Raw genomic sequence first — 26,417 nt, forward strand, 5'->3', positions numbered from 1 at the left:
TGATCACAGGAAAAACCATAGCCTTGACTAGACGAACCTTGTTGGCAAAGTAATGTCTCTGCTTTTGAATATGCTCTCTAGGCTGGTCATAACTTTCCTTCCAAGGAGTAAGCGTCTTTTAATTTCATGGCTGCAGTCACCATTTTTAGGTTGAATTCTTTAGTGTTTTTTTTTTTTTTTTTTTTTGCTGTTGAGTTGTAGGCTTTCCTTATATACTTAGAATGTGGCCGCTTCATCAGGCTTGCAAGCATTTTGTGGCTTGCAAGCATTTTCTATTCCTTGGTAGGTGGTCCTTATTCACTGATGGCTCCCCTTGCTGAGCATACATGTAGGCTGTTGCAGTCTCACTTGCCTGCTTTTCTGTTGCTTGCTGCTGCTGCTAAGTCACTTCAGTCATGTCCGACTCTGTGCAACCCCATAGATGGCAGCCCACCAGGCTCCCCCATCCCTGGGATTCTCCAGGCAAGAACACTGGAGTGGGTTGCCATTTCCTTCTCCAGTGCATGAAAGTGAAAAGTGAAAGTGAAGTCGCTCAGTTGTGTCCGACTCCTCGAGACCCCATGGACTACAGCCTACCAGGCTCCTCCATCCATGGGATTTTCCAGGCAGGAGTACTGGAGTGGGGTGCCATTGCCTTCTCCGTTTTGTTGCTTAGTGTTGCTAAAATGTCCATACCATGCAAAACGAGCTGAAGGTTCAATACAATCTCTTTCAAAATCCCAATGGAATTTTCTACAGAAATAGAGAAACCAATCCTAAAACTTACATTCAACCAAAAGATACCCCGGATGACCAAAACAATCTTGAGAAAGGACCCCACACTTCCTGATTCAAAACTCTATTACAAAGTTCTAGTCATTTAAAGAGCGTTGCTTAGATGTAAATCCTGTGGGACAGAATCAAGTCCAGGAAAAACCCACCCACGTATAAACTGTCAATGGACTTTCGACAGGGGCGAGGAGAACGTGCAATAGGGAAAGGTGGTCCCTCCGGTAAATGGTGTGGGGAAAACTGGACGTCCCAGTGCAAAAGAATAAAATCCGATGCCTGTCTTACACCGCGTGCAAAGTCAGGTCAACGTGGAGGAAAGGCTTAAACATAAGGCTTGAAAATGTAGGACTTCTAGAAGAAAAAGAGGGTTAAGGCTCCATGGCATTAGCCTTGGCCGTGATTTCTGAGAGCAGCTTCGCTTTGCTAAAGCCCGGGGCCCGCGTCTGACCTCGGATGACTCCTGAAGGCACTTCCTCCATCCTTCTGGCCCTTCTTCCTCCCGGGAAAGTGCTCAGATGGCGCCAGGGAGGAGGAGGGGGAGGAGGAGGAGGAGGACAGAATTTCACTCTGTGCAGAAGGGTCCATTTGTTCTTCCCTGAGAATTCCTGAAACCCTCCCTGGAGCGCTGAGCAGCAAACGCGGCTGCTGCTGCAAGGTGGGAGGGGAGGGTGGGGAGACGGGAAATGGGATGAATTGTAAGCACTGTCTCTGGGGGGACATTGATGGGAATGCTTTGACCCACGTACAGAAAAGCCTGCCTTTGTGGAGGAGCTTCTCCGCGGACAGCAGCACGCGGTCTGCCCGTTGCAGGGGGACACGCAGTCCGGCAGGCCCGGCACGGTCCCGGGTTACACCCCCCCATCCGGCCACCCCGGCCCACTTGTGCCCCACATGGGATGCCCCGGCTGTGCCACCCTGTGGATAGGGTCATGCAGATGAAATGTTCGAGACGCTCCTGCCTTGAGCACAGAGGGAAAATGACTCAGGCGTTTCTAGGATGCGGGGGCTTCTCTGGGAGGCCTGTGGGAAACAGAAGCAGAGAAAACCCATGGAACTCATGTTCCCAGCATGGCTTGCAGGGACCTGACGGGCACCCGGCGTGTCCACATTGCAGGAGATCCCAGCGTCTTTACAGGGTCCTCCAGGCTGGGGTGGGGAGCCAGCCTGAAAAGGGCAGCTTGGCAGCCAGTGTGGGTGCCACCCTTCCACGGCAAGGGTCGCTCTTCTCCTTTGCATCGGGGCTGGCTGTTGAGGTCCAAGGAGGCTCGCGAGGCTAAGAGCCTGCATGCACTGGGCCAGGCCGGCCAGCGCGCTGACCTCTTAAGGCTCGCCAGGACGAGCTGAGGCTTGCTCCTGGTGCCCCCGGACTGCAGGTTTCTTAAGGAATGCCAGGCCTGCTCTGGAGCTAGGGGGCAGCTGGGCGGTCCTGCTGCGCCCTCCTAGCCCCCCGCTGGTCCCCTCACCTCATCACTAACTAGCCACCAGCCTCTCTCTCCACCCCACCTTCCCTCCCTGCTCTCCTGGAGTTGATGACCTTAGTGAGACAGCATCTTCAGAAAAAAAAAAAAAAAAACATTGCTGCAGAAATATCAATACAAAGGAAAAAAAAATCACATACCATCCATGCGCAAAAAAGCACTTCAGTATTAATCACAAAGCTCTAATGTTTTAGTTTCATAAAGAATAAAACCTACAAATGGAGATATTTGTAATGAACCATATCCTTACTCTTAAAATTTAAAAAAGAATCATCTAAATGTGAATAATGGCAGTTCAGTAAGCAGTAAAAGCAGTCTTTATTGGAGAACTGGTCTCTTCTCCTGAGTAACTCTTTTTCTTCCATTTGTTTTAAAAGGCGTGTTTCCTCTTGCCTCTTAAATATCTTGTTTCAGGAGCAGCAACAGTTTACTTGCATTTCAGCTGATTTTTATGTTGAAGTGTCTTGGCCACTCATGGTTCCTTTTGACTTATTGTGGCTCAGTTACAGGCACCTTCTGGGAAAACAGAACAAGATTTTCTGTGTTTACCCTCCCAGGTAATTCTGCTCTTGAATTTCTTGCTGCTGTGCCTGGGGGTTGCCATCTTTTGAAATAAACTGGTTCTGAGCGGGGAAGCCTGTCTGGATCTCTGTCTCTCCGACGATGCTCCCTCCTGGTTGACCTTCTTCCCTCTAACATGAAGCGTTGTGGCTCCGGGTGAGCTTCGTGTGGTGGTTGGATGGCAGAACGCCCGTGATGTTTGTGGTCTTCTGCACCTGATTTATCAAATGGATGGTACCCGGCAGATAGCACACTGCTCAGGGGACTTCGCATTCAAGGTGGAAGCTGTGAACCTGGCTTCCCACGAGGTGTGACTCCAGTCCCCTCCGTCCCGACTGTGCGTCCTGGAACCTGCTCCTCTAGTTCACACTCGGGCTTCAGAGGAGTGCTGCTGGGCCCGCCCAGCCTGCAGTCGCTCCCCTCTGAGCTCAGGTATCTCTTCTGCCCAGACTTAGCACGGTTAGTATCACAGCATCTCTGACAGGGAAGGGTACACCTCCGTGCCCTGTGGTCCAGCCTGTCCCCTCGTCCAGGAGCAGTTCTTCCTGAAACCTCCCTGCTATGTGTTCATCTGCGGATCCGGTCTCTGCTTGAATTCCTACCACAGTGGGGAGATCACTGCCTAACAAGGAAGCACTTCATTTTCATGGCATGTGACTGACGTGGTTCACAGGCAGTGATTGCTTCTGTTCCTGGGGCTCAGCCGCTCGAGAGCTGGGACTGTAAATATAGGTGTGCAGGAATGGATGTGATGTAGATTTAGAACACAAAAGCACAGAGATGCCCATCGCATAATACCCTACAGTGTTGTACATATGGTTCTCTTTTCAACCAATATTTAATAATCAATTTCTTCTACAGGGAGACTGGTGCAGTGACCATCAGGCTGTACTTGATGAATAATAGATCCATATTTATTTACCTGTGAGTTAGACACCCTTACCCTGTCTAATGAAAAGACATAAAGAGAAGCATAATTAAAACAAGCATATTTCGGTCTCATTTGTAACGTGAAATGACTACTCTCTAAGCAGGAATCCCTCCATTTGTACATTAAAAGGAAAACCAGCCTCCATCCTTAGTTCAGATCTTACAGTCAGTCCCGTCTTGGCTGCTTGACCTCAACACCATGTGAGGTGAGGGAGGGAGATCTGACTTTGGAATGATGGTTCACTGAGCTCAAGGCAAAGTTCATATGATCTGGGTCCTCGCTGACTCTTCCCGAATTCTTGCTGAGATGAAACCATTCTCAGTATGCAGTGGGTTTCCTATACTGGAGCCTGCTCAGACTCAGAGGCAGCAGGTCCCTCTGTGAGGACACGGGCTTTCCAAGCTCGGCCGGATGGCCTGAAGGGGCCAGTCGCCAGAGGCGCTTATGAGCCAGTGGCTGGAGGTTTCGCACTGAAACCTGGATCTAGCTGATAGCACGCGACCGCGTCTGCACCTTCAGCCCACACCCCACATTTTCAAGCAGCCCATCCTCTGCCCCCAAGGGGACCCTGTGAAAACTGCCTTCTCCCCCTCATGCCCTCCTGTGAGCCCACCCTCAGCAGCTGCTCAGGAAGCCTGGTTCCTTCCACGGGTCTCCTCCCTACACCACCCCCACCACCTTTTTGCTTCTGTGTTTGAAAACCTGTCTGTCTCCTGACAAGCCTGGAGGAGGGTGGTGTCCAGCTCCTGCCAGAGGCTGGCTTGCCTCCTGGGCTTTCTCCCCCAGGAGAGAGCCCTGGTGGATGCACTGTAGACTGTCATTTCCTTGCAGGCATGCTGTGCCCCCTCCCTGGAAGGCTCTGCCCTCTTAAGCACCGTCTCAGTGGCTCTAACAGAAGACCATGTCCAGGTCCAGCACATTGTGGATGAGCGGGGCCCACACCTGCTCTCTATGAGCTCGTTGCTCCGACTCTGTGCTGTACCTTCACAAGGAACAGTCGCTCCGGGGGAGAGGAAGCCCCCTCACTTCTGTGACTCCTGGTCTCCGGGAGAGTGCCCTGAGGTCTCCCCTCTCAGCCAAGCTCCTGGCAGACAGCGGGTCTCTCCCACCCACCCTGGGGCCCTGACCCAGGCCCCCCTCAGCCCTCAGGGCTAGGTCAGGAGACGGGACCCAGTGCCCAGGACGCCCTCCCTCCTGTGTGGGGTCCTGCACTGCCCCCACTGCTTCTGGGACCCCTGCCCAGCCATAAGCATCAGCTCCACTTCCTTCATCTTGCCTCGTGACTTAGGGCCTTTCCCATGAGCAGGACTTGGGAGCGACATCGGGACACATAACACAGAGGAAAGTGTTCCTTGCAGCTCATGTTTCAGAGCAAAGAAGACGCTCTGCTCCTCCTCCCTGCTGATTCACACCTCTGTTTCTCATGGGTTCTCCTGCCCTGGAAGTTCTTCTTGATTTGCTTACAGGCTTGAGGTTAATAGAAGAAGAATCAGTCAGGCAGAATACTTTGTTGGGTATTAGTCAATACATCCAATTTGGTGAGAGCAGGTTCTCTTGTGACACACAAGTGCAGAGCTGCCTTGTATTGTTTGGAATTACAAACATAAGCTTCACTCCACGACTCGAGTGCAGGGTGCCTGTGGCTCAGTGTGGTGCCGGGCTGGGCCCGCGTCCAGCCGTGTGTGCCCACCAGTCTGCTCAGGGCTCTGTGCTGAGCCCTGGCCCCAAGCGCCCACCCTGCCCCTGCGTTTGCAGCATTTGGGATTTCCCTGGGCTCTCTGAGAATCATGCTTTTTTATATTTCCAGAAATGCCCCAGTGAAAGCTGGAGGGCTGTGTACACATCCTGGGGCAGTGACATCGCTGTCCTTTCCAGAACGGGGGGTGTGGGATTGTCTGGCCCGAGGGCGGCCCTGCACCAGGGCTGGTGTGCACCCTCACGTCTGACTCCTGGGGACGTGTCACACCGCGTGCACTGCGGTCCCCAGGCACAGGCCAGGATGCCGAGCCTTGAGACCCTGGCCCAGTGGCCTTGTCTAAATAGGACAGCTTCCTCCCTGCTCCATTCATGACTACATCGTCTTGTGTGGTCATCTTCCAGTCTGCGAAGTGAGCTCGTTTAGGGCAAGGACATGGAGTCCTCCTCCTGGCGTGGTGCCTGACTCACATGCCCCAGAGTCCCCATTTCAACTCTCAGCTGGATTAAATCTGCTAAATCACTCTCTCCGGACTTCCTGTGTCAAGTCCAACATGAAAATCATGGACTGGCTGCTCACTGTCCTGATCCGAGAGAAGGGCATGGCGACCCACTCCAGTATTCTTGCCTGGAAAATTCCTCGGACAGAGGAGCATGGCGGGATACAGTCCCTGGGGTCGCAAAGAGTCGGACAGGACTGAGCACACTAAATGTAAAGGGGCTTAAACTCAGACCACGGATCGCCGGTTTCATCGTCAAGAATGGAAATGCCACTCCACAGGTTGTAGCTGACACCCAAGGACATGACCCCCTTTTTTACTGATTTTTGATCATTCTCACTTCCCTGTTGATTCCGTGCCTTGTCCATGGCTTTGAGTTTTACTTATCCGGGTCGTCCTTAAGCAAAAATAGAAATTGCATGCAATTGTATTTTTACCAGGCCTTTTCCTTATATTTCCACCTTGATTTTCATAATAGCCCCATAAAGTGAGTGGGGAAGGTGTTTTTACCATTAATGTTTTATCTTTTTCTTGTGTCCTTAAGAGAGAAGCCAGTTGAGTGGTGACGTTCACACTGCTAGAAAGTTGCAGAATTCAACTCACACGTGGGAGGCTTCAGCTCCATGATTTTAAGCCTTTCCTTTAAGCCAGTGTTCTCAGCCTTGGCTGCTCGGAAGGGTTACCTGGGGAGCCTTAAAAATACTGACACCCAGGCTTCCCTGCACGCGGACCTCTGCAGGTGGAAGTCACTGTGTCTGAAAGCTCCCAGGTGGTCCTAACATGCGGGCAGGGCTGAGGACCATGCTGGTTCCCAACTTGCCTGTCAGAGGACGAGCGTGGGAGAAAGACAGTCACTTGTGTGAATGGGCACAGGCATAGCTAACAGGACTCTGGCGGGTTGGCCGTGGCTCCGGAGCCTCCCGGTTGTATGTGCTTGTTTTAAGGAGATTCCCTTCCTCCACTGTTATCTTCATGCCCAACATGTAGGGGCTCTGCATCCCCAGCTGGTCTCTGCCCCCCAGCCTCTGAGCCCTTAGGAATATTGTTCTGTCGGGGCTGGATGTGAGCTGGGTGACTTGGAGGGAGAGAGCAGGGCTTGGGGATAAGTCGAGGTTCTCGTTTTACCACTGAGGAGCATGACGCTAGACGGGGATTCAGGAGCGAGCAGAGGAGGCGGCACTTAGGCCCAGAGTCCTGGCTCCCCCTTGACGTGCACTGTGCACCGTGATTGTGCAGCTGACTCCGTAACACTCGCGCACGATGCTGTGATCGTGAGCTGCCAAGCCGGTGTCAGAACATAAATATCCTGACTCCCACCGGGGTCCTAAGCCGGCTCGGGAAGGTCTTCCCCAGGGAGCAAATTTCCTTTCCCCGCACACCCTGCCTTCTTTCCCCCTCCCGGGACCCACCTCCGGGCCCGATGGCGCTGGGCTTACACTGAGGCTGTGTTTGTGTGGTGACGCAGGTGAGCCTGGGCTTTGGGGACTGTGGCTCTGCAGGCAATTAATTGGATCTACATCTAAATCTCATTCTTTTGTCTCCTAAGATGCTAAGAAAGTCACATCATTTCTCAGATATCACATGCTTTAAACTACCAGTCGTGTGCCCATACCATTTAGAGAGGATTTCGGTTCTGTGCCAGGCAGCCTGCTTTTATTCCACTGGCAGTACCACTGGGTTGGATTTCCATGGCAGAGCATCAGGCGATGAGACAAGGGGTCTTCTCATCCTAGCCTTGCAAAAAGACGGCTGTGGAAGTGAGCACAGCGGTTGGCTGCTTGTCAGGATTGTTTATTATTTTTGCTATATGTTGTTATATTTTATATTTACTTCTCACAGTCCAACTTTTCTATAAGGCATATGTGGGAATTAGCTCACTAAATGAAACTAGTCTGACCTGGAAAAAAATATTAAGCGAATGCTAAGTGCTAAGTCACTTCAGTCGTGTCCGACTCTGTACGACCCCATAGACGGTAGCCTACCAGGCTCCTCCGTCCCTGGGATTTTCCAGGCAAGAACACTGGAGTGGGTTGCCGTTTCCTTCTCCAATGCATGAAAGTGAAAAGTGAAAGTGAAGTCACTCAGTCGTGTCCGACTCTTAGTGACCCCATGGACTGCAGCCCACCAGGCTCCTCCGTCCATGGGATTTTCCAGGCAAGAGTACTGGAGTGGGGTGCCACTGCCTTCTCCTATTAAGTGAATAGTGTACTTTAAAAGATTGAGAGTAGGGATCACCATGCTACTCCCAGACTCGAACTGTGAGGGGAAATACGATAAGCCTGAAAACGACATGCATAAATACCCAGTAGATAAGAAGCAAACATTTAGGCCACGATGCAGAAAAGCTCCAACCTCTCCGCCCCAAGAGCTAGCACACGTTCTCGTGAGCCAGCGGCAGCACCGACCGGGGTTTCCTCAGCGAAGGGACAAGCCACCCCTCACAGTGAAACTCGGCCTCCAGGGGACGATTCTGTCTGCAGACAAGCGTCCCCACTACCACGTCCGAGGGGCGCCCTCACAAGACAAGGAAACTCCACCTGCCTCTCCCATCAAGAGCCCTGGAAGCCTGCAGGAAAGCAAGAGAATGAGCCCATGGCTTATATCACGATGTAGAACGTTTTTTAAAGTGTAATGATTGGGACTTCCCTGGTAGTCCAGTGGCTGAAACTCAGTGCTTCCAATGCAGGGGGTGCAGCTTTGATCCCTGGTGGGAGAGTCAGCTCACTTTACACACAAGTGTAATTATCTTACACTTTTTGGATCATGGTGAACGCAAGGGAATTCCAGGAAAACATCTACTTCTGCTTCATTGACTGTGAGAAACAACTTTTTGTGATTAATTAATTTTGAGATAAGAGCCATGAATTTTAAGAAGATGCACACCTAACATTCCTGAGGCCCTCCCACGTGCGTTAAGTTGAACTGTAGCAAGAATGCCTTCCCTCTGAGCACTTGTATTTGGCTCAACTCTGATAAAAAATCCAACAGGCAGCTCATTGTAAAATGCCTTATAAGTGAGACCCTGGATCAGCCCTGTCCAACGGGAATATAATGCGAGCCACAAAATCACATGTTTTGTAATATCGCCTTTTCCTGCAAATATTAAATGCAATAAAGATAAACAGAGGGAATTAATTTTAACACTAGATTTGTCTCACCTATAGTATCATATCAGTAGGTAGTCATTGTATATTTATAAACATGATATTTTACTTTCTTTTTTTTGTACCATCATTAAATCCGGTGTTTTGGGTTCATCTCACCTTAAAGCGACGGCGTTTAGCACCCAGTCGCCCACATGGCTAATTTCTGCCACACTGGACATCAGGGTTGTAGATGATCCAGATAACAAGCAAACTTTCATTACATTTTCCCTAGGACTTTGCTGTATCTAGATAATGATGGTTTTATTTTTTTAAAGTGACCTCTAATTGCACTGAGGACTTTGTGTGGTGTTGAGCACATGCTGAGGATTTAGAATGCTGGGGTTCAAAGCCAGGTCTGCTATTCACAGATTAGTGATCTTAGGCCAACATCTGTGTGCCTCATTTTTTCTCTGTACAATCAATATTAAGATGTACCTACCTTGCTGTGAGCTTCCCTGATGGCTCAGAAGTAAAGAATCCGCCTACTGATGCAGGAGACGTGGGTTCCATCCCTGGGTTGAAAAGATACCCTGGAGAATGAAATGGCAGCCTGCTCCAGTATTCCTGCCTGGAGAATTCCTTGGACAGAGGAGCCTGTGGGTTACACTCCATGGGTTGCAAAGAGTTGGACAGGACGGAGCCGCTGAGTATGCACACGTGCCTTGCTGTGAGGGTTAAAGGCAGCAATGCGTGCTCATTATTTACCCCACGTGTGCCCACTCAGTCACTCAGTCGTGTCCGACTCTTTGCGACCCCACAGACTGTAGCCCGCCAGGCTCCTCTGTCCATGGGATTTCCTAGACACGAATATTGGGATGTGCTGCCGTTTCCTTCAAATCTGCATCTCCTGCATCTCCTGCATTGGCAGGCAGGTTCTCTACCACTGCGTCACCTGGGAAGCCACTTAGCACATAGTAAGTCTCCATTTATAGGTTATTATGAGTATACCTTTTCTTTCTCCAGAAATGAATCATAGCACATCAGAAAATGAGCTCTATCTAATGATAGACCATATAAAAATGATGTCTGTCTGGGGAAGCCTGTAGAGAGGAGCCAGTGTGTACTCTACATGAGCCATCTGCCTAGCAGAGTTCCTGAGGGCAGGCCTTCGGTTCTTCCATCACTCTACTTCATCTCCATGTGTGCCGAGTTCCAAGGTTACACTTGCAAAGTTATCCAGGTTATTAAAGTTTTAATTACACTGTTGTTACTATTTCCATGAAACTATATTGCTTCTCTTCTGTTTAAAAGTGGTAATGTTGTTGCAGAAATAACCGCAATCTTATGTGTTTAAAGCCTATGAAATAATTATTAACTAACTTAAGTATTTATATAAATTTAAAGACCGATTTCCCTAACTTTCTGATGACTAAAGTTTAGTTGTAGAGAGGAGAAGGAATCTTAAAAATTATCAAATCTGCCAGCCTCATTTTACAAATGAGAAGGTCACTCTGTGCTTTTGAAATCTGTTATTTTTCCATCCACAGTAATTAGATTACTTATATTTTTAGATAGCTGTTGTTGTTCGGTCACTAAGTTGTATAGCCCGCCAGGCTCCTCTGTCCATGGAATTCTCCAGGCAAGAACACTGGAGTAGGTTGCCATTCCCTTCTCCAAGGATCTTCCTGACCCAGAATTCGAACCTGGGTCTTCTGCACTGCAGGCAGATTCTTTGCCACTGAGCCACCAGGGAAGCCCGTATTTTTAGATAAACTTAACAAAAGATTGGGACTGGCCTATGCTAGAGGACGGTTCTTTGGATCACTTAGCATTCAGCATTTGTCTAAACCTTGAGTTAGACGTGACTGCGTTAGAGCCAGGGTGCTGGTCGCGTGGGATTTAACAACATGCGTAAAGATAATGGGCTAAAGCATGGAGCGTTTATTCAGCTTCTGCCCATGTTTTCAAACTCTCAGTACTCTGTTCTTATAAACCTAAAACCACGTAAGCTTCTTTAGACTTACTGAGTTTTTAAAAGGGAAAAGTAATTGACTAAAGCCAAATCAAAGCAGGAGCGACTTTAGATGAAATAAACGTGGTGCGTGTGCACTTCCGCTCACTGGGCTCCTGCCCCGTTTCCAGGGCGGCCCTGCCTGCTCCACCCAGGGGTCACTTCAGCCGTTAGGACATTACTTCTGACTCACAGCAGGCGAGCCAGTCTCACCCAGGCACAAACTCGATTTACTGTCATTTCCAAAGTGAGATCCCAAGGCCTGAAACCCTCTTAAGTGTCTTCTAATGGGTTCTCTGTTTTCTTTTTCCCATTTATTAGAAATCATCAGAAACTTTAGATCTGATTTACTTCCACTAAAAGCATACATGTATTTCCTCTGATTTTGAGTGATCCAAAATGGTCTCCGCATTTTAATAGCAATGATGTTGTCTTAGAAGGGTTGTCAGTTCTATCTGCAAAAGAGGATGCTTCTGCTTGTGAGCCAAAGCGTGTTCACAGTTGCTGAAAGTCTTCTTTTAAAATACTGAGGAACTCAAGAGCAATGTATTAGAGGGGCTGAGGGACCGCAGGGCCGCCTGGAGATGCAGAAAGAAGCCCCGTGTCAGGACTGGTCTTGAGTCCTCGCTGTGTGTCTCAGCGAGTTTCGAGTTTCGTAGCGTCTTGAGCGGATATGAGAACAGTGTTTCCTTCCTTTGAGGCATGAATGAGGCCGCGGGCCCCAGGTTATTTTATTGAAGCACAGCTGCCTTACAATGTTGTGTTAATTTCTGCTGTACAGCAAAGTGACTGTTGTACGTATGTGTACGTTCTTCTTTACATTCTTTTCCATTATGGCCGATCCAGGGTTTAAATATAGGTCCCTGTGCTATACAATGGGGCCTCGTTTGTCCGTTCAGTGGGTCGTGGTTTGCATATGCTAAGCCCGGACTCCCAACCACAAGTCTGCTCTCTGTGTGAATCTGTTCCTGTTTTATAGCTAAGTTTATTTGTATCATTTTTTTTAGATTCTGTATGTAAGCAATATGGTATGATATTTGTCTTTCTCTGTCTTACTTCACTTAGTTTGATAATCTCTAGGCCCATCCACATTGTTGCAGATGGCCTTCTTCCATTCTTTTTTATGGCTGAGTAATAGTCCGTGCCACATTTTCTTTATCCATTCATCAGTCGATGATGCTTAGATTGCTCATAAGCAGGGAGCAGTGCTGCTGTGGACGCTAGGTGCGTGCATCCCTTCCAGCTGGAGGCTTGTCTGGACGTGTATCCAGGAAGAGGGTGGCAGGAACAGCACCCAGCTTCTGAGTTGGGTATTCCGTAGTGGGAGCTGTTTTCTGCTTCATCCTTAATATGGAGATTCTTACTTTCCTCAAGGAGTGGAAACTGTGGTCTGGACAGGTGTGTGAAGACCCAGAGAGGGAGGGCATTCCAGGTAGACTGAAAAAATGCATGCAGAGTTGAGTGCGTAGAATTTCATGTTTCATATTCCCTCCCACGGAGCTGCTAAAATTGGGATGAATAAGGTTGGTGGTTAGAAAAAAATTTGAATTCATTTTCCAAAGGAATTATTTTCCTTTTCTTCAATCACCCCATTTTCCGCATAACCTAGAAAATAGGAAATACGAGAAACTTCCTGCCTTCCTTCCTCTTCTCATCTTTCTTTTTACTCTTTTTTCATTTTTAAGTGACGTCTGTTTAGAGCTTGTCCTGACGTGGCCCTGGGTGAGCGTCTCACTCTGAGATCCTCACTTGACCCCCAGCACTGCTGTGTGTAAATCTCGGGCACACGGCCTGTAGCCCAGAGCCTTCTGGGGGTGAGTGGCTTGCACCTGCCCAGCAGACTGCGTCCTGGCCTCTGAGTTCACCTCTGACTCATCTCCCTTTGCAGGAGCTCTCAGGAAGGAGGCTGGAGACCTCAGGACTGACTCAAACTCCACACACCTGACCTTGCTGCCTAGTTTTTACTAAAGAACTAACTTCTGTCTCAAAATCACCACCCTCTTGAGGCCATACAGGAGGGCTGTGTGTCAGGGCTCAGGACGACCCTGGGCACAACTGCACAGCCTGCGCTGATCCCCGGAGAGCAGGCTGTGCGTGGGGAAGCCGTCCAGGCTCGCTGCCGCTAACCCGTCTCCTGTCCTTTCTCCCGCAGAGAAGCTCACGTGGGGGCCGAGGTGCACGCAGCTGCCGCCCGGACGTCCGTCTGACCCGCGTGGACATCTGCAGAGTCCGTGAGCGCGGTAGGTGAACACAGCTGGGCTGCGCTCCTGCTGGGGCTGTCGGGAGTCTTAGGTGGGAACAAGTAGAACTTGGGATGCAGTGACGCCTGGTGTCAAATCAGGCCGGCTGAGCAAGGCTTTCTTAGTGTTCTCGCTATCCAGATGCCTCAGTTTTACTCTTTTGCTTAGTCGATTAAATATGCACATGTTTAATGGTCCGTCGACTCTGACCTGTTCTGATATCTTTACACTGACGAGAATACCCTGTGTGATCCAAACATTCCAGGAACGAGCCCAGTGAAGCCAAGCAGACATTCACGGACAAGCATGTTTAGATTCCCACACAGTGGTTTTCGCTCCTTCATTTTCCATTCCTGATACTCACACGCATGGGGTTTTATAGATTTGGGGCTGTTTCCACTCGGATTCTTTAATGAGGCCTCAGAGAAACTCCACAGACTAATCGGTGGGGTGCTGAGCGAGCTGGTGACCCAGGACCCATGGTCCTGACACCCCTGGTCTTTGAGGAGAGCGAGATACAGGCTAGAGCTCGGGGTCAAAGGTGAGGCTTTTTGGACTGCTCCTTTGCTGAGTTCCTCTTCACTGCTGACGTGCACACAAAGGCAGACTGAGTACGCGTGCACTCTTACACGTGAAGAGGCGGGTGGTTAACAAGACCGGTCGGCCGCGTCCTGTGCTGCTTTGCGTTGGGCCTCGGTGTAAACGTCTGACCTGTTGTTTGCGACCCTCGCCGCCCCCTTAAAAAGCAAAGATCGTTACCCCCTTGTAACGTGAGGCTCCTGTGCTCAGGGAGGTGGACCCCCGGCCTGGGGTCACACGGATTTCAGAGAATCCACTCAGCCCTTCGAGCCTCGATTTCCTTTTCCTGGGGTGACATGTCCCAGGAGATCACGTGTATCCCTTTCACAACCTGTCTTGAGACGTCACTTCATTGACCTTCAGCCTTATCAGTGGGGAGCGTTCCCTTGACCAGAGGGCAAGGGAGACCCCTGCCCTGTCCATCACCTTGAAGCGTAATTGGGGCTTCTCTTTTTCTTCTGACCGTGAGTGCCTGGTTGGGAAATGTGACTCTTACAAATAAGACAAACTCAATCCCCATCAGGACTGTGAGAAATGAACCAATATTCTCTATTTGCCAAATGATTTTTAATTGTTCAAACATTATACATGTTTCAAAGCGTCATCTCTTTACTCTCCCTGAGGTTTCTACGGCACTTCTTCCAAATGTTGTCATTCCCACTCATACCGAACTGCCAGAGAAGGAGGTTTTTCAATTTTAGTTTTCTTCATCTAGTTAGTATACACTTGTAGAAAAATTAAAATGTTAGAATGTATTTGTATGTAAAATAAAATCACTGAATATACCAGAATTCAGAAATAATTACAGTTAATATCTTGGTTTAAAACCTCTGCAATTGTTTTCTTTGCATGTGATTTTAAAGAAAGATGGCTCAAACCACACATTTTGTTCTTTACTCTTTTGCTTGATGTATCACACGTATCTTTCTACTGTGTATCAGCAAGTACATTTCCATAACATCATGTTTCTTGATGAATAGTATTCCACTTCGTTCCTAAGCTGAAATGTATCTGTCTATTGTAATTTTATCAGTTGACTTTTTAAAATTTTGCTAAAATTTTACAAACAAGTTTTATAGCCAATATTTTACCTAAAATTTTTACAATGTTAATTATTTCCTTAACAGACATTCATAATACAAAAGCTGGTCAAGAGATGTGTACATTTTAAGGCAGTTGAGAAGCATAGCACCTTTAAAATTCTCCTTCTTTTCGTGGCTTGCCACATGACTGCATTCCTTTGTGGTCCTAAATCAGTGCTTGAATGGTCTGCCGCTCGTAGATGACTTTATGAAATCAACTTTAAGAAGAAGTAATCTCACAGTGTGATATTTAAAGTTTTGTTTCTATATATGGTCTGAATTCCCAAGAACTCAGTTCCAGATCCTACATGTTCATTCTCCTCTACTGTGGTTGACTGGTCATACGAAGGACCCGCCGGCTGCAGGATGTAAGGGAGACTCTGTTGACTAGTGCGTGGCCAGGCAGGGCCCTGTCTGAGGACTCCATCCGTCAGCAGCAGTGGGGAAGGGCCACCTGCCAAGGCAGGAGATGCAGGAGATGTGGGTCTCATCCCGGGGTTGGGAAGATCCCCTGGAGGAGGAAATGGCAACCCACTCCAGCATTCTTGCCTGAAGAACCCCACGGACAGAGAGCCTGGTGGGCTACAGTCTGTGGGGTCGCAAAGAGTCAGACGCGACTGAGTGACTGAGCACACAGACACAAGCTCTCATTCTTAGCCAGCGGACACGTAACCGTGGTTATTCCTAAAGGCCCCCCTGAGCCTTTCTAGGTCCACATCATTGGAAAGAGCAGTGCCGTGCTCGCTGTGCTGTTCTGCAGAGGGTGCTGAGCGGACCCTTCTCAGCCCATGGCGCCAGCCCTCGGAAAGGCGCTTCCCTACTGCCCAGTTGACCGCGTCCAGGACTGGATGACCGACTACCCAGCAAGGTGCCGCCTGGCTGTTGGAGTGTCTTAGTGGTCGGAGTGTTATTCATGATACGTTGAGGCGAGATGACCCTTTCGTGTTTTGGACCCATTGTTTCCAGTTTTACCTTTTGGAGAGATAAAGTTCAGTCCAAAGATGCTGTTTAAGAATCTGCTACAGGCAGGAGCTGCTCCAGCTACAAAGGGCGATTCCTATTTCATGTGATAGTATTTTGAATATTTGATGATAGTGGCCATATTTTCCTAAATAGACGCGTGAAACAACTCTCTTCTCAAGGTGATTGCAGTTTAGCTACACTAACCCTGCTAAGTGTCTGTAAAGCAGTAACCCCTGGCCTGGTTTCCTGACCACACTCCTGGGCTCCGTGGGGAGCTGAGGACAGCTGTGTACCCCCACCTTCCTAAGGGTTACCAAAGCTTTCGTTAAAAAGGAAACAAGAGTTGTTTCCCCTAAGCTGCTGGTAAGTGCGACATGAGAACCCGCTCTGCGCGTTGAGCCCACCAGATAAGCCTGGGGGGATGCAGGAAACCCCGGGGCTCTGCCTGACACCTGCCTCCCCCAGCAGGCCCCACGGCCACCTAACCCCCAGGTGAAGGGCACTGTCACCTCTGCGGGGGCTCTGGCCCCCAATCCTGGGGTGCCTTCCACGCCCAGGAAACTCCGCCGCTGCTCAGACTGGCGTCTGATTTCTGGAACAGTCCTCTCACACAGGCCAAGCGCCTGCCGTGCTGGGGCGGGCACTTCCGACAGCTCTCTGAGGTAGGAAGGACGACTGTCCCTGTTTCAAAGGGCAGGATGCAGAAGGCTGGTGCTAGAGGCCCCCAGCATCAGCTGGGCGGGGCGGCGCCCGGGCTGAGGGTGCTGCAGGTGCGGCGGAGAGACGTCCCCGCTCCAAACCCTGACCCCCAAGGAGCTCCTTGACTGCCCAGGTGTCTAGAGATGAACACCCACACGCGGCGTGGCTTCCATAAGCATAAATGCAGAAACCACAGAATGTAGAACCACAAACAGTGAGCCGTGCTGTCGTGTAAACGGTCTTCAACAAGTGTTTCTTTTTAATGTTAACATTTTTAAATTTTATTTATTTTTAACTGGAGGATGATTGCTTTACAATATCGGGCTGGTTTCTGCCATACATAAACATGAGTCAGCCGCAGGCATACGAACGTCCCCTCCCTCTGGAGCCTCCGTCCCACCCTGCCCACCTCTCTAGGCCGTCAGCGAGCACTGGTGTGAGCCCCCCTCACCATCCATCGAATCCCGCCAGCTGTCCATGCAACACACGGTAAAGTGTGCGCTTCAATGCTGCTTCCTCAATCTGTCCCACCCGCCCATCCCTTCACTGTGTCCACAGGCCGTACTCTCTGTCTGCATTGCTATTACTGCCCTGTGAATAGGTTCATCGGTACCATTTTTCTAGATTCCATCACTCAGTTCACTTCAGTTCAGTCGCTCAGTCGTGTCCGACTCTTTGCGACCCCATGAATCGCAGCACGCCAGGCCTCCCTGTCCATCACCAAGTCCCAGAGTTTACTCAAACTCAACATTCATTGAGTCGGTGATGCCATCCAGCCATCTTATCCTCTGTCGTCCCCTTTTCCTCCTGCCCCCAATCCCTCCCAGCATCAGAGTCTTTTCCAATAAGTCAACTCTTCGCATGAGGTGGCCAAAGTACTGGAGTTTCAGCTTTAGCATCATTCCTTCCAAAGAAATCCCAGGGCTGATCTTCAGAATGGACTGGTTGGATCTCCTTGCAGTCCAAGGGACTCCCAAGAGCCTTCTCCAACACCACAGCTCAAAAGCATCAATTCTTCGGCGCTCAGCCTTCTTCACAGTCCAACTCTCACTCCATACATGACCACTGGAAAAACCACAGCCTTGACTAGATGACCTTTGTTGTAGTAATGTCTCTGCTTTTGAATATGCTAGCTGTGTTTTTTTATATATACCAGGAATTATTCGCACTTGAGACTATAGTCCCACTGAGAAGTAGCCCTGAAATACAGGAAAAGTCAAGACCATTAACTCTTGCAACACACCAAACCACAGAACAGAGGGACTTCTGTCTCCTGTGCCCAGACCAGGGGCCCAGGGAGGCCCTGCAGGGTCTCCACTACCCAGATTCTAAGAAACGTGAAATGACCAGAGAGGCCCACAATAAGGGGTTCACCTGGCAGATGGCTTCTTTAATCTTCAAAAACTGCATGTCAGTGGCAAGGGTCACAGAGGACAGAGTTGGAGGGAGGACAGAGAGTAGGAGGGGAGGATGGAGAGTGGAGGGGAGGACGGAGGGGAGGGCAGAGAGCAGGGTGTCCCCAAGCCATGTGCCCGAGTGACACCCAAGTCACAGTGACTGAGAGTGAGGGGGAGGCGACCTAGAGGGGCCTGAGGGAGCTGCCCCCTGGTGAGTGGCCAGCACCGCTGGGAGCCCCCAAAGCTGGGTGAGGAGGAACCACGCAGGACGAGAGTGGGCCAAGCAATCAGAGGCAGTGAGGCCAGAATGCGGGTAGGGGGCACACCCATGCATCAGGCAGGCTCTGAGTGGGGGTGTCCTTCCTTCTCCATGGCCTGCTCTCTGCATCCAGGTGACACCACTCTGAACCTTAAATTTTCTCCACCTTATATGTATCCCTTTACATGAAACACAGATATTAAGATACAGCCAGAAGAAAAACATATTTCATCCTATTAAAGATTGTGACCTCATACATTAAAATTTAAAATCTGAACTATCTAGGCTATTTAAAATATCAGCTCTACAGTATCAAGGAATTACTGGAAATCTCCCTGAGCTTGCTCAAACTCATATTCATTGAGTCGGTGATGCCATCCAACCATCTCATCCTCTGTCGTCCCTTCTCCTCCTGCCTTCAATCTTTCCCAGCATCAGGGTCTTTTCTAATGAGTCAGCTCTTTGCATCAGGTGGCCAAAGTATTGGAGCTTCAGCTTCAGCATCAATCCTTCCAGTGAATATCCAGAGTTGATTTCCTTGAGGATTGACTGGTTGGATCTCGTTGCAGTCCAAGGGACTCTCAAGAGTCTTCTCCAACACCACAGTTCAAATGAGTCAAATCTTCGATGCTCAGCTTTCTTTATAGCCCAACTCTCACATCCATTCATGACTACTGGAAAAACCGTAGCTGTGACTAGACAGACCTTTGTCGGCAAGGTGATGTCTCTGCTTTTGAATATGCATCTAGGTTGGTCATAACTTTCCTTCCAAGGAGCAAGCCTGTTTTAATTTCATGGCTGCCATCACCATCTGCAGTGATTTTGGAGCCCAAGAAAAGAAAGTCGGTCACTGTTTCCACTGTTTCTCTATCTATTTGTTGTGAAGTGATGGGACTGGATGCCATGATCTTAGTTTTCTGAATGTTGAGTTTTAACCCAGCTTTTTCACTCTGCTCTTTCACTTTCATCAAGAGGCTCTTTGTTTCGTTTTTGCTTTCTGCCATCAGAATGGTATATCTGCATATCTGAGGTCATTGATATTTCTCCCAGCAATCTTGATTTCAGCTTGTGATTCATCCAGTCTGGCATTTTCTGTGATATACTCTGCATGAGTTAAATAAGCAAGGTGACAATATGCAGTCTTGATGTACTCCTTTCCCGGTTTTGAACCTGTCCATTGTCCCATGTCTGATTCTAACTGTTACTTCTTGGCCTGAGTACAGATTTCTCAGGAGACAGGTAAGGTGGTCTGGTATTCCCATCTCTTTAAGAATTTTCCGCAGTTTGTTGTGATCCACACAGTCAAGGACTTTAGCGTAGTCAATGAAGCAGAAGTAGTTTTTTTTTTCAACTCCCTTGCTTATTCTATGTTGCAGCGGATGTTGGCAATTTGATCTCTGGCTCCTCTGACTTTTCTAAATCCAGCTTGTACATCTGGAATTTCTCAGTTCATATACTGTTGAAGCCTGGCTTGAAGGATTTTGAACATTACCTAGTAGCATCTGAAATGAGTACAATTGTATGAGAGTTTAAACATTCTTTGGCATTGCCTTTGTTTGAGATTGGAATGAATACTGACCTTTTCCAGTCCAGTGGCCACTGCTGAGGTTTCCAAATTTGCTGCTGTATTGAGTTCAGCACTTCAACAGCATCATCTTTTAAGGTTTGAAATAGCTCAACTGAAATTCTATCATCTCCTCTAGCTTTGTTTGTAGTAATGCTTCCTAAGGCCTAGTTGACTTCACACTCCAGCATATCTAGCTCTAGGTGAGTGATCACACCATCATGGTTATCCAGGTCATTAAGACTTTTTTTTATATAGTTCTTCTGTGTATTCTTGCCACCTCTTCTTAATATCTTCTGCCTCTGTTATGTCCTTGCCATTTCTGTCCTTTATTGAGCACCTCTTTGCATGAAATGTTCCCTTGGTATCTCTAATTTTCTTGAAGGGATTTCTAGTCCTTCCCACTCTATCATTTTCCTCTATTCGTTTGCACTGGTCGCTGAGGAAGGCTTTCTTATATTTCTTTGCTACCCTCTGGAACCCTGCATTCAGTTGGGTATATCTTTCCCTTTCTCCTTTGCCTTTCACTTCACTTCTTTCCTCAGCTATTTGTAAGAACAGTATGAATACTATCATGGCTGTGCTTTAAAATAAACTTCTTATATTTTAGAGATGCATACTGAGAAACATTTCTAGCAAAACTGTGTGACTTCTGGACTTACTTTGCCAATGATATAGAATGATATAGAATGGTATAGAATGGTATAGAATGATATAGAAAGATATAGAATGGTATAGAATGGTATGGAATGGTATAGAATGATATAGAATGGTATAGAATGGTATAGAATGATATAGAATGATATAGAATGGTATGTAATGGTATAGAATGGTATAGAATGGTATGGAATGGTATAGAATGATATAGAATGGTATAGAATGATATAGAATGGTATAGAATGGTATGGAATGGTATAGAATGGTATGGAATGGTATAGAATGATATAGAATGGTATAGAATGATATAGAATGGTATAGAATGATATAGAATGGTATAGAATGGTATAGAATGATATAGAATGGTATAGAATGATATAGAATGGTATGGAATGATATAGAATGGTATGGAATGGTATGGAATGGTATAGAATGATATAGAATGGTATAGAATGGTATAGAATGGTATAGAATAATATAGAATGGTATAGAATGATATAGAATGGTATAGAATGGTATGGAATGGTATAGAATGATATAGAATGGTATAGAATGATATAGAATGGTATAGAATGATATAGAATGGTATAGAATGATATAGAATGATATAGAATGGTATGTAATGGTATAGAATGGTATAGAATGATATAGAATGGTTACTGACGGCTGTATGGATGAAGTGTCATCAGCCAAATGACATTCTTATACCTGATTGATGGGTAAGTGGGTTTATTATACTCTTCTGTGTACTTTTGTATTTGTGTAACATTTTCCATATTAAAATGTTTCAGTGAACAGAAAGTTGAGCGGCATCACGTATCACGCACCAACTTGTAGGAAATAAGCCCAACTTCCGACTTGTGAAAACTGGGGGTAAATGTTCTTTCTGTGCCTCAGTTTGGTTGGTTTTAAACAGTGGATGTTAATGGTGTGGACCTTCACAGGGTCACCGTGGAGATGGCGTGAGCTGTGGTGTGTAACAGGGTGCACGTATGCTGCGTGTGAACCCCCCACGGGGGCCTCAGACACAGCGGAGCCCTCCACAGACTGCGGTCACTACCGTCAACTCTCACGCAGGCAGAACCTCCGTGCTCATTTTCCACTGAGGACTTCTTACATTGGCGATTGCTCTGTGGAAAAAGCCCTTAGCTTTGTATGTGAAAGCATTTTAGAATCAATAGTTATCTTTTCTATTTTAAAACCAAAACTTGAATCGATTTAGTAATTAGTGACTTCTGTGACTTGTGCCATTGAATATATTTTGAAAAGTATTTCAAGAAATGATATAAAAATGGGTTTAAAACTTGCTGGGACTATATTAACATATTTTTTTTTTTTTCCTTCAGGGCAGGAGAGCTTAGATTAGTAGATTAGATTTAATTGCTTTTCATTTCTTTTTTTTTTTTTTTTGGTGCAAAGCATAAATAACTACATTTTTTCTCTAAATACAATTGTTGAAGGGCCACTTATGTTCTGTCCTTACCTAACACTTGAGCTGTAGTCTCTGCAGTTGCATGATTAATCGTACACTGCTCTTTTCCAAAGTATTTAAATCCTGACCCATAGCTGTGCTACAAAAGGAAATGGGAATTTGGACAGTTGCCTTTTCTTCAGAACCCGCATTCCCTGATACCGTTTTGGAGGTGGGAGGGCTGTGGGATCAGGCGCTGCGTCATCCACATCCTTTCTCTGTGTGCCGTCTGCTCTTCCCTTTCCTGCACCTTGGAACTAACACCGCCACCCGGGAAACCGGCTAGCATTTCATTGGTGAGAGATGGCAAAAGTGGTTTCCACAAGGTTGACCTGCCTTGTACACTCACTGTGCCTGGCGAGGAGGGAGGGAAAGATGAGAGCAGACCAAGCTTTGGTGACAGCAGGTCAGGATTTAGCAGGTGAGCAGGAGCAGTGAGCACTCGGCGCCACATGTGAGAGCCAGGTCAGCTCCGGGAGGGTGCGTGCATTCTGACAGCAGAGCTGGGAGGGCTTCCTGGGCAAGGGGATTAAACAGGCTTGGCATCTGGTGCCGAGAAAGGAAGCAGGCATGAAAAAAGAGATAAGAAGCTGTAGAACACACACAGCATTCTCTGTGTGCATCTGGAGAGAGGGCGAGGCTCCATTTAGACCTGTTGGTGTAAAATAAATAAATACTGAAATTTGCCTCTCACGCCCGCCCATGTGGTCGCCCGCTCTCAGTTTCACTGCATAAGGAGACCCCAGCGTCAGGAGCTCGGAGGGCAGGACCCTGTGCAGAGGACCAGTGGGAGCGGACGACAGCGAACAGCATGAAGATACTGGTGTCTCCTCAGTCCCCTTCCGTCCTCCCATCTCTACCCTCATATTTGTGAAGTTACCTCCGTGTGCAGTTGCCAAGGGATTTTTCAAATGAACTGAAACGTTTGTAAAACTCAGGAGGCCTGCTTGACCCAGACCCTAAGTGGACTGGTGCTGGATGGGCTGGTTGCCCAGACTGCATGTTCACGCAGCTGGACAGGCAGGTCTGGGCTCCGGCTGGAGGACTACGTGTGAAGGTGCCCTGGTTTTGCAGGCGGGCACCCTGCTTCAGGACCTGGCTCTGTGTGTTCAGTGGTCCCACCTTCCTGGCTTCAATCACAGACAACCCTCCCAGAATGAAAAAGCTCATTCTCTTAAAAGGAAGCTGGAACCAGCTGTGTCCATGTGAGCCCCGGAGCACCTCCTGCCTGGGGGTCACTGCTGCGTCCACGCTCTCACAGCCCACAAACAACCAACGGCAGCTGATTGCTGGGCCCATGGCGGTGGGGAGCACGAGCTGTCAGGGGGCGAGGAGAGGTGGGCCCATGACAGTGGGGAGCACGAGCTGTCGGGGGGAGAGGAGAGGTCAGCAGGAAGGGATGGGAGAAGCCTCATCCGACAAGGTGCTGGAGGGTCTTCCCAGGCGGAGGAGGGTGGCCAGAGTGCTCCTCCATGGGAAGTGGAAGGGAGGAGGCCTGAGGTGTGGGGAGCACGCCAAGTCCTCGTGGGATCTGCTGCTCTGAGGGTCCCAGGACTGCCCCCACTGCGCTGTGGGAATTGATCTTATGGGCGACAGAGAAGGATAGCGCATGTGAGTGGGGATCATGCCAGTACAGCTGAAACCAGAGGAGAGGGTGCCCGGCCACACCAACCATGTGGCCACCTAGAGACCCAGAACAGGAGCATCTCTGTTTCCATGACGATGCCAGCCTGGTGCAGGAAGTGCACTGGCCCAGTGTCCCAGCCACGGGCCTGGACCTGTCCTCAATGAAGCCACCCCCCAGCAGGCTGGCCACTCTCCAGTGCCACAGCTGGACCCAGAGCAGCACCCCTGGCTGGGGTCTGGTGCTCAAAGCATCACGCAGACAGGACGCGGCACCCTGTGGCCAGAGGGAGCACACAGGGCAGAGCAGAGAAGCAGGTGGAGCTGAGAGGAACGAACTTCATGGGACGCCTGTGCCACAGGGCTCTGGGTGGTGTCAACTAGATGGTGCTCCAGAACATGCAAGTCACGTACACACCCCACTGCATCTCACACACACACAGGCACACACACTGCTTTACATCCGCTTCACATTCCCTTTCCCAACAGCCCCAGGCACTCAGGCCTCCCAGTGCCCACTCCTGGAGACACCATCTCCAGTGACCCCCACCCTGGCCGCACCCTGTGCTCTCGCAGCCATTTCTCACGTCCCTGGGACAGTACTGACCTTGCCCCAGTGGACTCACAGGATGACCTGCTTTCCCTGTCCTGGCCTCCTCGTAGCCCAGGGCAGGACCATGGCCCCCAGATGGACCCAGCCCAGCAGGGGCCCTGCCTGAGTCTGCCCAGGACTCACTCTGGCTGCCGTTCATAAGGATGCATCCATGATCTCTTCTCACCTCATGGTGATGTGTCCTGTGGGTTTTGAGACTCCATGAGGAGACTTCTGAGAATATGCATGCAGTGATGTCTCTAAACATGTCCTGTACCCAGCACTAACAGTTCAGTTCAGTTCAGTCACTCAGTCGTGGCTGACTCTTTGTGACCCCATGAACTGCAGCACACCAGGCCTCCCTGTCTATCACCAACTCTCAGAGTTTACCCAAACTCATGTCCGTCGAGTCTGTGATGCCATCCAACCATCTCATCCTCTGTCGTCAGCTTCTCCTCCCGCCTTCAATCTTACCCAGCATCAGGGTCTTTTCCAATGAGTCGGTTCTTCACATCAGGTGGCCAAAGTATTGGAGTACGAATATTTACTGTCTATTTAAAAACATTTTAATCACAGACACCTTCTTTCTCAGACTACTCCCTTTTGTCTCAGAAATTAGTTTAGGAAATAATCAAGCCCACACCTCCTAGAACATAGAGACTCACAGTTGGGATTACTGCCATTACAAGCTAAGAGGGTTCATATTGTAAGAGTGACAGAGGTCATCCTTTTTCCCAATTCCCCTTGATTTGGGGAGGAAAACTTTTAATTTACATTGTGATTAAACGATGGCACCTGAGTTTGCCTTCCTGCCTCCTCTCCTCCTTCCGTGTGCCTTGTACGAACATATGACGTGAGTGCAGGGAGACTGTCCTCCACACTCATCTCACAGTTATCTGGTTAGTGTTCCCAGAGATCTTTATATCATAATTTTAATTTAATGAAAGTGGTAAAAGGTTTAAAATTCCCCAAAGAGCACGGATGTGAGTTTTCATCCGCAGCGGTGTTCTCTGGGTGGATGCGGGCCACGCTCTCACGTAACCCCGCCTCCCGACATGCGCAGAGCGGTAAGAGCTATCGCCGGTGTCTCCTTCCTGTAACCCCGTCCCCGCCTTAGAAACCGTTCAGGCTTGCAGCCGAGCAGAGCGCACGCTGGGAGCTCCCGCGGCACAGCCAAGTGCCGGCTGGGCTGGCTGTGCCTCAGCTGGTCCAGACCTGCGTGTTCCTGCAAGTCCTGGGCCTCCACCTCCTCCCTGAGTGCAGCGAGATCTGGCTGCAGCGCCGGAAATGGGGCTATTTTCTGGGAAATGGAAAGCTTTCCAGGTGGAAAACCTAGTCTTTCTGGGAAGAGCTGCAAAGTACTGTCGCCCCACGTTCTGCAGGGACGCCATGGGCCTGAAAGGGCCTCTGTGACCCCATTTTCTGCGCTGATCGCTGCTGTCTGCGAGTGCTGTGTTTACTGGTGGTCGTCTTTACATGTTCTTCAGTCCTGGCGTGGTCTCTCTTCTCATTGATTTTTCCCTTTCGTTTAATATTTGGCTTTTTCTTACTGACTGCTATTGACTAAGATGTACAACTTGAGAGTTGAGAATTAAGTTGTATTGGGCAAAATGACTGCAACCTGGGAGGTTGCGTCTCAGATAGCTCTGAGAGACTGCTCCAAAGCGGCAGTGGGGGAAGGTCAATACAGATGGTTTTGGTGAAGGGGAGTTCAGCACCATGTGAACCATGAAACGCTCGTTTTACAAAAGGCTTTTTTGTGAGTCATGAGGATCTGATGTCACCATGAAGGGATTTAGTACTTCTCCAAATGCTAGGAGATACAGGGATTGAGATCATAAAGTCTGTCCCTAAAAACATCCAACTATCTAAAGACCCATCCCAGCAGATTCCCCGGCGCTCAGAGCGCCTCACTGCACCCTGAGCCCCTCAGGGATCGCTGACGGGCAGCAGCCGCAGCAGCACGGCGCTCAGTCTCCGCAGAGGCCGATGCAAATGCCGTTGTTGTTCAGTCGTTGGCAGTGCTCTTGGCAAGTGCCAGTTTGTAGTTGACACTGTGTATCATCAATTTTAGACTTCCCTGGTGGCTCAGACGGTAAAGCGTCTGTCTACAACGCGGGAGACCCGGGTTCGATCCCTGGGTTGGGAAGATCCCCTGGAGAAGGAAATGGCAACCCACTCCAGGACTATTGCCTGGAAAATCCCATAGACAGAGGAGCCTGGTAGGCTACAGTCCATGGGATCGCAAAGAGTCGGAC

The 26,417-nt window shown here is 48.9% G+C and overlaps 1 protein-coding gene across 16 annotated transcripts in view; it reads left to right on the top strand.

The window, feature by feature from the left end:
- MYT1L (myelin transcription factor 1 like) overlaps positions 1–26,417 on the top strand; it is a 378,916-nt gene that overhangs the window by 26,617 nt on the left and 325,882 nt on the right. For all 16 annotated transcript variants that reach the window (XM_044940559.2, XM_044940561.2, XM_044940570.2 and 13 more), the window contains exon 2: positions 13,186–13,273. The gene's annotated coding sequence lies outside the window, so the exon portion shown is untranslated. The remainder of the gene's footprint in view (positions 1–13,185; positions 13,274–26,417) is intronic.

This window comes from Bubalus bubalis, chromosome 3, assembly GCF_019923935.1.
Source record: "Bubalus bubalis isolate 160015118507 breed Murrah chromosome 3, NDDB_SH_1, whole genome shotgun sequence".
Classification (NCBI taxonomy): Eukaryota; Metazoa; Chordata; class Mammalia; order Artiodactyla; family Bovidae; genus Bubalus; species Bubalus bubalis.